The sequence below is a fragment of the Ischnura elegans genome, chromosome 9, assembly GCF_921293095.1.
Source record: "Ischnura elegans chromosome 9, ioIscEleg1.1, whole genome shotgun sequence".
In the NCBI taxonomy this organism is placed as follows: Eukaryota; Metazoa; Arthropoda; class Insecta; order Odonata; family Coenagrionidae; genus Ischnura; species Ischnura elegans.
In genome coordinates this window covers 105913684-105924167 of record NC_060254.1, presented here as the reverse complement: position 1 = coordinate 105924167, position 10484 = coordinate 105913684, and the positions used below count along the sequence as shown (strand labels likewise).

At 39.6% G+C, this 10484-nt stretch overlaps 1 long non-coding RNA gene across 1 annotated transcript; it reads left to right on the top strand.

Moving 5' to 3' along the window:
* The first annotated feature begins 2374 nt into the window (after positions 1 to 2374).
* Positions 2375 to 9859, top strand: LOC124166120. Its single transcript, XR_006866404.1, has 3 exons — positions 2375 to 2624; positions 3705 to 3757; positions 9778 to 9859. It is a non-coding gene; the product is annotated as an uncharacterized LOC124166120 (long non-coding RNA).
* Positions 9860 to 10484: the final 625 nt, after the last annotated feature.

Below are 10484 nucleotides of genomic sequence, written 5' to 3'. Positions count from 1 at the left end.
AGCAACAGATAGTTAATGAAACACAAGACATGCCCTTATTGTTAAAAGAACTTATTCCACGACAATGTAATAGAGTTTCACCATTTCATTGGTTTCACGAATACGACTGCTCAGCATAACCGTGTGCACACAACATGAGATCGCGAATCGGTTCCGCTGTCAACACATACAGAAGCTATAAATGTACTTCAATAATAAATGAATATCCACAAACTAAGTACTAGCACACACCGTAAATATAAAGTGAGACATAGGCAAATAAAATATAAAAAAACTGGAAATCACTTCCACTCTTTTATTCATCACGAACAACTTACAATCACTAAGCTCGTTATGATAAAAACAACTATTAATTCACTGATTTAAAGCCAGAAATTAGCCCACGAAAGAGGCACAGGTGACTTTTCTGACTATTATTCGTTAATATACTAGAAAAAGAAACTTCACACACAGCTTTGATCTTGATAGCTTGATCGTGAAATGTCAATGTACCTATACGTATCGTACGATGAACAACGGAGGTGAACACGCCACTGACAATGTTTACATTGCTGTCAGACATTAATCGATATGGTAATAACACTGCTTACAATTCAATCACGATGGAGCACTGATAATTACAACTCTTAGCCGATATTTTTGTACATTGCAACCACTGGCACTGTGATTATCAGCAGAAGATTTACGGGAGTTGTCACATTGACAATAACACAATTTTGGCACAAAAGATGTTTGCACAAATCTGCAAGCAGCGAGCAAAAGCTGTATTCACATTAGAAATATACTCTTAATTTTCAACTTTGGTGAGGTTGTAATTGATACGAAATGAAAATTTTACATGGTGACAAGCAAAATATACCGGCACTTGGATTTAGCCTAGCAGCCGCTTGCAAGCGAGGAATCACTGCGCGCGGTCAAAAAAGTAGTCCCGACTTTAGTAAGTCATAATGAGGTTATTATGCATTTAATTTAGAAAATATTTGCATGGATGAGTTTGACATAAAATTAAAAACATTTTTAAATTGCACACGGTTAATTTTTCGATAAATCAAGCTCCAATATCAGATTCGCCTTAGAAATTTTTCATACTACCCATCGGAGCGAGTTTTCTCCCATCCGAACGGGAGAAACAGTTCTCTCTACCGAGTTACGGACTTGGGTGGGGAGACAATTTTGGGCGACAACTCTCTCTCCCAAACGAGGCGCCCCAAGTTACCGACTTGCCCTCCTGGTTCTCTCAAAAATAATTTTATGTCCAGGAAACTCGCATTTTCCTTGGTTTTCGGGTAAATTTACTCAAGGAAGAGATTGCTAGAGCCCCGTATGAAGGTGTTATTTCCCAGCCTCAATTTTCCTGGCGGAAATTTATCGTAGTCATGCATTATTTAATCGATTTCCTTTCCGGTAAGTCTCCAACAATTCCGTTGCATTGTATTACTCCTTCAAAGTCAAAAACCGGACATGAAGATCATATTTATCATGAATCGAACATGTAATCGATGCATATAATGATTTTTTGTGGCGTTTGCTGGGAATTTTTTCTCCGGTCGATGAGATATCTAGATAAACACATTCCTTTGCAAACTTCTTCCCAATAATTTCTATGTGAAGGCATATTAATGAACGACTTGCTAGAATAACGGATACAAATAGTTTTTTAAACTCACACTGACAATAAGCCATATTAGCCCCTCTTTAGGAAAACACTGAAGTAGTACTCTAGTAGTAGTATTTTAGAGCTATGGAATTTTTGTAAGTTAGTACGGAGTCGTAACTGGATTGATTCCCAAGTGAAGTAGATGGGTCCTTGGCATTGCAAGGGTGCAATAGAGCCTTGATAACCTCACTAGGTGTTACACATATAAGACACTTAGGGTCCCTAATGCACAACTGTTCACTTAGATTCCCCATGAGGAACCCAGGTGAATGCTTCTTCTCCAATTCTTCTAATTATACAATCAAATTAAACGATCTTTCTCTATCCTGCATAGTCTACAAGTGTCATTAACTAATCCATTTCGATAGCAAAATCTCTGGGGTGGGAATGAAATGGGCCCAAATTTATTTGTGATCAAGAAGGATTCCTCTCTATAATAGGCAGATGCCTAGGACGCAAAGAGGTGGAGGAATTGGCTGCCGAGGGCCCTATCCCGGAGGAGTTGGAGACTTCAGGGGCTGACGTGGCATTGCCGCAAACAGCGACGTCAGATGAAACTGCAGAGATGCCGATAGCCACGTCCCCATTGCCCCCGGAGGAGGGCCGCCCTTCACCAACCGCCTCTCCTCCTCCGGGAGAAGAAGGCCTAGTAGAAGACCCATGGGAAGACCTCAATGTTGAACGACAGGGCCCTGCCAGGGGGGTGGAAGACTTTCCAGGGCCCCACCTCCACCGTCCCTCAGTTGAAGAATTCATGCAACAGTATAACAACATAATTCTGGATATAGCGTCTATTACAAACGAAATTGACTGGATGGTGGGGGTTATAGAGAGACGGATTGAAGATCTTGTCCGCCAGGCCCTGGGACAGAGAGCGTCGCGGAACCATCCCGATGGGGACGGGAGGTTTTACCGCCATCAAGACCATCTGTGACCCGCGGCGAGGCCCAAAGTCCCACCTCAAGAGGTAAGTGAATGTATCCTATGATTGTATGCCTAGAAGTCTTGGTGTGGACATAAATTAGAGAGATTTCCACCTCGTGCAAATGCCAACAGGATTGAAATGGTAGACTCCCAGATGTTTTGATTCCTCTCAATGTAAAGGAGTGCCTCCCCCTGCAATCTGGATCCATTCCTGCCACCATTCAAACATGAGTGATATTCTGCCTCTGAACTTGCCTAATAGGATAGGAGAATCACGGATCATTGGACTGCTTCCCTTTTTCTATGACTGGGAAGATTGCTCATTAACTGATTCTGGAAGTAACATTCATTTGGATGTACTTTATTTCCATTGAAAATTCAATTTCCATGGCACTTATCACTTTTAAACAAGGAGAAGTAACAGGATTTTAATCAAATTAATTCATAATTAATTAAATTACATTTCTATTGCCACACTGATATTGAAGCTGAGGTTAACGACACTGTACATAGTTTCAGGCTGCTGCAAAGCTCCTTCAAGCACTCAGAGTAGTCTGTGCAAACTCACATTTGAATATAATTAGTTATGAATCAATGATGATAGCAATAGTATCAGCTACGAGACTACGTGCTCGTTTCCAGACTTTGCTCACATCGCATATACTTTGACTCCAATTTTGCTAGTTCCGTCACATCCTTGACCTTGGGTGCAATTAGCCTTGTATGCCAGCTATCCAAGTTTTACTGGTCTGGCCCTGATAGGAAAATTGGATGTGTGGTTTTCAACAAATTATTGAAAACAATAGTACCTTGCTGTGGGATAATCTATTCCCATGGTGGTATTGATATTGGCAAACACTGACCCCTATGTAATTATCACTTATGTCTCCCATAGTACATTTCTGAATACAAGAATTCTCCCCTATGAACACCCTTATTCTAAAAAATGTAAAGTTCTCTTGGAAAAACTTGTAATAATCTTGGATAATAGTGGTTATTACATTAAAAACACACAACGTTAGGTCTAGAATAACATTTTTTCTGTTATCTTAAGATGTCACACAGTTCTAATTTTCATCAATAAATGAGGTTTATCTACAATTATATGCCTTCACTATTTCAGGGCCATAACATCAAGGACAACTCCCTGGCATGTCGGCGGCCAACCACCCAGAGGTATATGACATTTTCAAGGTTTTCCATTGGAATTGCTGTACCTTAATTCCTAGAATAAGTATTGATCCCTCACTCTTAGATTGTAACAAGATTGAAATACTTTCTACCATTCTAATCATTCCACCGCAATTCAATTGAGAATTAAACTCAATACTCAATTGAGCATCCCCTATTCCAGTGGCGCAGCGTGGGGAATAAAACCCCTCCAGAGCTCAGAGAAATTTTTAAGTTTAATCCATTTTACTTAATGGATTTGTATTACTTATGGAATAGTATTAGGATTAATCACATATCCCTCAGAAAACCGTAATGGTCGCCATTTTACACCATTAATCTTAAGGCGGTTATGCAATACCCCCACACCCCAAAGTATTATAGTTGCGCCTAAACCCACCCCCCAGCCTTTGTCCTTAGCTGCGACCCTGCCCTATTCCTCCTATAAAAGGTAAGAAGGGATTTTATAAATCTAGCTAACCATCTTCTACATATATTTAGAAGTGGATGTCTATTTGTCTGTCTGCTATGCGCATTACCATGGCCATAGGCGGATCCAGGGGGGGGGGGCACGGGGGCACATGCCCCCCCCCAGACCCTTAAAAATATGATAGATTTTTAATACGGTCCTATTATAATTTCGTTCGTTTTGTATAACAAGGTATCCTTGTGCCCCCCCCTGAACAAAATCCTGGATACGGCCTTGCTTGTGCCCCTCCCAGAAAGAAATCCTGGATCCGCCCCTGACCATGGCTGCACAGATTGCTACCCAAGTTAGTACACAAGTACTTCTCATCCTACCAAAACGCCTTAGTTCCTCTTCTTGTTGTATCCCACCTGTCCTTTTTCTTGTTGTTTTTGCATTAGCTTGTTTTATGTCACATGTACGACATCATGCAATTTCTGTGGCTGGTCATCCTGCCGCGTAGGCACACCTCTTGACACGCCCTAAGTGAAAACATAACACAAAGGATACTATAATAAACCCATTTAAATGCACTCGGCGCAAACCTTTTAGCTGAGTTATGCGTTCACAAGACAATTTTTGCCTACTCATGTACGTAAATGCATTACAATCAACATTGTGGAGTGGGATAAAAGCAGATCCCATAAGGGGAGGGTCGGGCTTAATTACGGTGCAGTGGCCCTAGGGTCTCCCTAAGTTGGGTCTCTGGCAGGGCCAGAATGCATACGACCACAGCTATCTCACCAGTCACCTTCCTTCCCCCATGTCAGCTATAGCCGGCATCAGGTCGTTTGCGTATGATAATGCTCGTCGATTCAACCCGACGTTTGGCAAAAAAGGAAATAGGGATGGGTGAACACAAGGAAACTAGCGAACACAACTATAAAGCCTGTAGATCCAGACTTTGAGACTTTGAGGCTTGTATGCTTTATAATCTGCAAACACCCTAAAATCCATCAAATCCCCAAAATTGGAGCACTCAAATATTGTAATGCGGAATTGATTGGATTCGGAAAAGAACAAGAATGCTTGTGGATAGCACTCTTATCTTTATTACGGTCAAAATATAAATGACTTGTACATCAATACCAGGGCCCGCTCAAGGGAAAACACAGAGCAAACTGCTGTTGTGTTGCCCTACTAAGGGGGGTTTGGTATGGAATACCCCTCAATTACATATACCAATTAAGTGGTCCGGGGAAAGGGGTACAGCAAGGAATTAAGGACAGGGGAATTTTAGAGGGGACAATCAATGCTGTGGGATCTGGATGGTATGGAATGCCTGCCATTGTAAGCCAGTGGTGCTGGGACCTCCCCCAGAAAATTTTAAGATATGAAAATGGTTCAAAATGGTGAGGTTTACAGCTTTCTCAGGGATATTCTATCGATCCTTACACTTTTCCATAATTAATATCAATGCAATTAAGTAAGTAAAATGAAATGAATTAAAAAATTTCTCTGAATTCGGGGCGGAAGTGGTCTATCCTCCAAAGCCTGACCCCTCCCTGAGCCATTGTGTAGCATCACCTCTTTTGTGTGTAATGCAGTGTACATTTTTTGTTAAAAAGAAATACCAGAGAGCATTTTCGGAGGTAATAAGAACATTTTAATCCAAATAGTTTAATAGACTTATATTTTTCAAGAACCAACATAATATGAGTGGCAGTGATATATTTTTATTATATACATGGATAATAGCCATGAAACTTTATGAGTTTTTTTTCACAAAGTCTACCTTTTCTTCCGCAAAAATAAAAAATAAATTTGCACCATGAGATAGAATAAAAAATAAAAAATTTTAAAATTGGAAAACAATTTAATTTTGCTGTTTGGGCGTTTGGTTGCCCCCTAGCTACGCCACCCTGGGTAGTTGCCTGGGAAGCCCAGGGTGACGTAGGTCCTGGTAAATGCCACTGTTTAATCTTGTCACTAAAATCTAGGAGAGCAAGTTACATGCAACCATTCCCTGTGAGCGTTATAAAACATACTAGTATATTAGCATATTAGTGCATTGTAGTTTTTGAAGTGAACTTTATTTAAATATTTCCCTGAGATTTTAATACCTCATCTTTAGATACCTATATTTGTAAAACCCGTAATGTGACATTCAAAAAGACATTCCAGCCCTCATACTAAGACATAGTTTAGGGATAAGAAATGAATAGTTTGAAGTTCAAGATGATTGTGAGTTTTGAAATCTGACCCAAATAAGGTGCTCATAATAAAAAATATCTGCATAGAGTTCCCATCAAGAGTAATTGTGAATGGTCTAGTTGGATAATACATGAGGGGAGCCAAAAATAATGGGAATTGCGCAGTAACTTTTTCAATAATCAATATTTTCTCTATAAATTTTTATCACCTTCCAAGTAATCCTCATTGACTGCAGCACATTCATTCATCTAATCGTTACTTTGACACTTCAAAACAATTTTTTAAATCACTTAAATCAATGTTCTTTCGGCCTTTCACCGATTTTTGTTTTACTTCACCTACCATCCCAAAACCTTTTCCGTTAATATCCCTTTTCAGTCTAGGAAGTAGAGAGAGTAACAGGTGGCAATATCTGGTGAAAAGTGGGGGTGAACGATTGGCGTGATGCCTTTTTTTGTCAAAAACCACTTCATGGACATTGCGGTGTGGGCGGCTACATTGTCATGGTGGAAGAACCAATCACCTGTGTGCCAAAGATCAGCCCTTTTTCTCCGGATAGTTTCCCTTAACCTCTGCAAAATACCTATAAAGTTCTTCTATGGTTCGGCAACGATCTTCTTGAATGAGGGAGTGGATTTTTGCAACATTGCCGTCCGTTCTTGATGTTGACGGGTGCCCTTAATGAGGATGGTCATCAATCGACATCTGTCCATTGTTGAGATGCAAAAACCAGTCGTAGACACGTGCTTTACTTAGATTAGTATTCCCAAAAGCAGTTTTAAGCATCACTAGAGTTTCTGCGGGAGTTTTCCCCTGCAAAAAAAAAAATAAATAAAATAAACTTCACTGCCGCATGTCCACCCCGCCAGTCAGCCATCACACCTTTTCGCTACATCGGAAAAAGTTGATTAACCAAAAAAATCCCAAAGACAAACAGATGCACTCAGAGGCGACCAGGATTCTCACACTGACTCAGAAAATATCACTGCTTGGAACCCTTTACGGGAAAAGCAGATCCCTCTCTCAACCGTTAGGTCCCCTCTCGTAATGTAAACATGTACTAATATGAGAAACACTAACAGGGAAATTCATGCTGTTTTGTTTAACTTGATTTGAATGCAGAAAAAATAACTCCAAATATTGGTATGAACATAGTTTAGTTTTTATGTGCTTTAAAATAACACTGATAATATCTGCAGGGAAATTATTGATTGCAAAGAGTCATTTCTTCAGAAAGCGGCCCTTCTGTAGCACTGCCTGTATTTCACGCCGTGAACGGCGCACTGCTGGGCCACATTGAAATGGGTGTCGTGGTGACCAAGGCGACCGTTAACGGTGCCATCCCGTCAACTGAGCGATTCGATTCATTAAAAGACATCCATACACACGGATAGTTATTTGAAGGCACAAAGTGCTAGCATTTGGGGAAGGGAAGGTAGGAACAGAAAGGACAGGAGGAGAGGGGTTCTCCTTATAAGCGGTCGGATATTCGGATCTCCACTGAGCTTCAATGCAAAAAGAAAGCATTTTGACATTGGCCAAATCTAACATCTATTTCTTCGGGTGAGAAAGCCTCATTCTACATGTTTTAGGATTGATAAATGGGAAATAATTTTTCCCGTTTCTATGAATCCAATTATTTTGAGTTACATGTACTTATTTCACTGCCTTTCCTGGCCGACTGGCAACAGCTGTAATCAAAACTAAGCGATTTTGTTGTATCTAGCTGCATGTCCTACCTTCCCTCTACACCCGGGTGAGGGGTATCGAAAGGGAACCCACGACATGAAATATTTTGGCCAATTTGTAAGTTATACAGTACTACGGTAATACCGTAATTACCCAGCACTCAGTTTGAAAACACCATTATGAGAGGTTGTATTTTGCGGTTGGACTGTTATTTATCGTGGTTCCAGCTTTAAATATCGAACGATGGAAACGAATTTTAAAATTCCAAAAGCTAGTGCTACTGCTCATACCAGGGTAAGTGAATTCAACTCGGAAGGATTTTTTGTGAAAGACAGAGCACATTTTACTGTGCTAAGTTTGCAATTAAAGAATTTGAACACACAGTCACTCAGTCAAAGAAAGCGAAGGAGGAACTTGTTGTTGCTACTGCTGAAGCATTTTTAAAGCCTTTATTTAGTGCAGAGAAACTTGACAATCCAAACATTCTGGAATGGCTCTCCAAGTATAGACATATATTAGGGAGTGGGGATTTGCCATTAGCTGATCGTATATGCCAATACTACATACTTAAACCATTTCTTTCATTTAGTTTTATCAGAAATTTTGTACAATCGAAATTGTGTTAAATGTTATGTAAAATGCTTAATAAAAGTATGTATTAGTATTCATGAAACGTGTTCCATAAAATAAATGGCTATAAATGTGGAAAAATTGTAGCATTATAAAACACCGCCAAGATTTTCTATAACACAAAAATCACATGGTTTAAAAATGAATTTTAGCAAAAAATAAAACGTCTTCCACGGACCTCTATTTATAGGCCATTTGGCATAAGCAATTTTTCATACTATTTATGAAAAATTCCAGGAGCAATAATATAAGTTATAATGAGGGCCCAGTGAGAAATGGGTGGTGGAATCCACGTGGAACCCATGTGGAATCCACGTTGACTCGTGGATATATGGTGGTGGTGGATATTGAGTGGTTGGACCCACGTGGAATCCACGTTGATTTCAAGTGAATTTGTGGTGATCAGTGGCGGATACAGATGGGGGGCGCAGGGGGCGTGCGCCCCCCCCTTGCGGGTCCGCTTGTATTGCCGAACATTACAAAACCACAATTGTAACTTTTTATATCCTAAGATGGCATTGTCTTTTACATGTTTATAATCACTTTAAATAAAATTTTCAAATACTTTGCCTGTGACTTGATCATCTTTTATCACGATAAAAGTAAAGACAACTCAAGATATGTTGCGCCCCCCCCTTGAGTTTTCTCTGTATCCGCCACTGGTGGTGATTAGCATAAAATGTTAAACAGAATTTCTAATTTGTGGAACTTAACTCTCTGGTGACATTGCTTCATTTATCATCCTGAAACCACGCTAGTTATGTGAAAATGTATCGCACATTCTATTTTTATATAATTCGTGGAAAGGCAGCCATGAGAGCACATGAAAAATCATAGACACATATATAGAAGGTTTAGATATAGAGTGGTTGAGGTTTTAGGACAGCACCTACTGCTGTTTTAATTTTTCCACCAAATTTCCACATGGGTTCCACGTTGATTCCACGACCAAAAACACGTGGTATCCACGTTACATCTCCCCGTGGGTTCCACGTGGATTCCACCACCCATTTCTCACTGGGGGTAGATCATCCATAGTTCAATTTCAGCTGAATTCTAAATAATATCATGTAAATTGATTTTCCAGCCATAACACGTGACTGGAACGAGTCCACTGCATAATTTGGGGAATGACCCCTGCCCCCAGCCTCTGGCAGATCGTCAAAATGGTATGAGATCTGTTTTTGTTATCATTTTTCTAGGTACACATTTTTGTAAATCGGTCTCATTTCACGAAAAAAACAAATACATACACTTTCAAAATCATACACCTTTATGGTAGACAAATTCCTCCAGAAACTGATTAATGCTATGATAGCTTTTGTTTACGGGAAAGAGTTTCTAGTTAGAGGTTTTGTAACTCTGAATAACTTAATGACCACCATGCCCCCCTTCTTAGCTTACCCGCCATGGCCAGCTTTCTTCCTCTAATAACTCATTGTATATATAAGGCCATGCTCTTCCTGTACCCTTTATTAATAACTTTTCAATTTTTAATATTTTTTAATATTGATTTTGTGAATATGGATGCAAGATTTTTATTCAAATTGGTGAAAGATTCTTTTTGTATTTGAATTACTTAAAATTGTGGATTTGACCAATCACCCATTTTTACCTTTTTTGAGATGATAGCAGATGTCGTATCACAACAATGTCATAGATTGTAGGGCAGATTGTTAATGATTTTTTTTCCTTTACTGCAACAAATTACTTGCAACCATGCCCTGTGAGCGTTAGAAAATATATGTATTAGTGCACTCAAATTTTTAATGAGAACATAATTTAAACAACAGC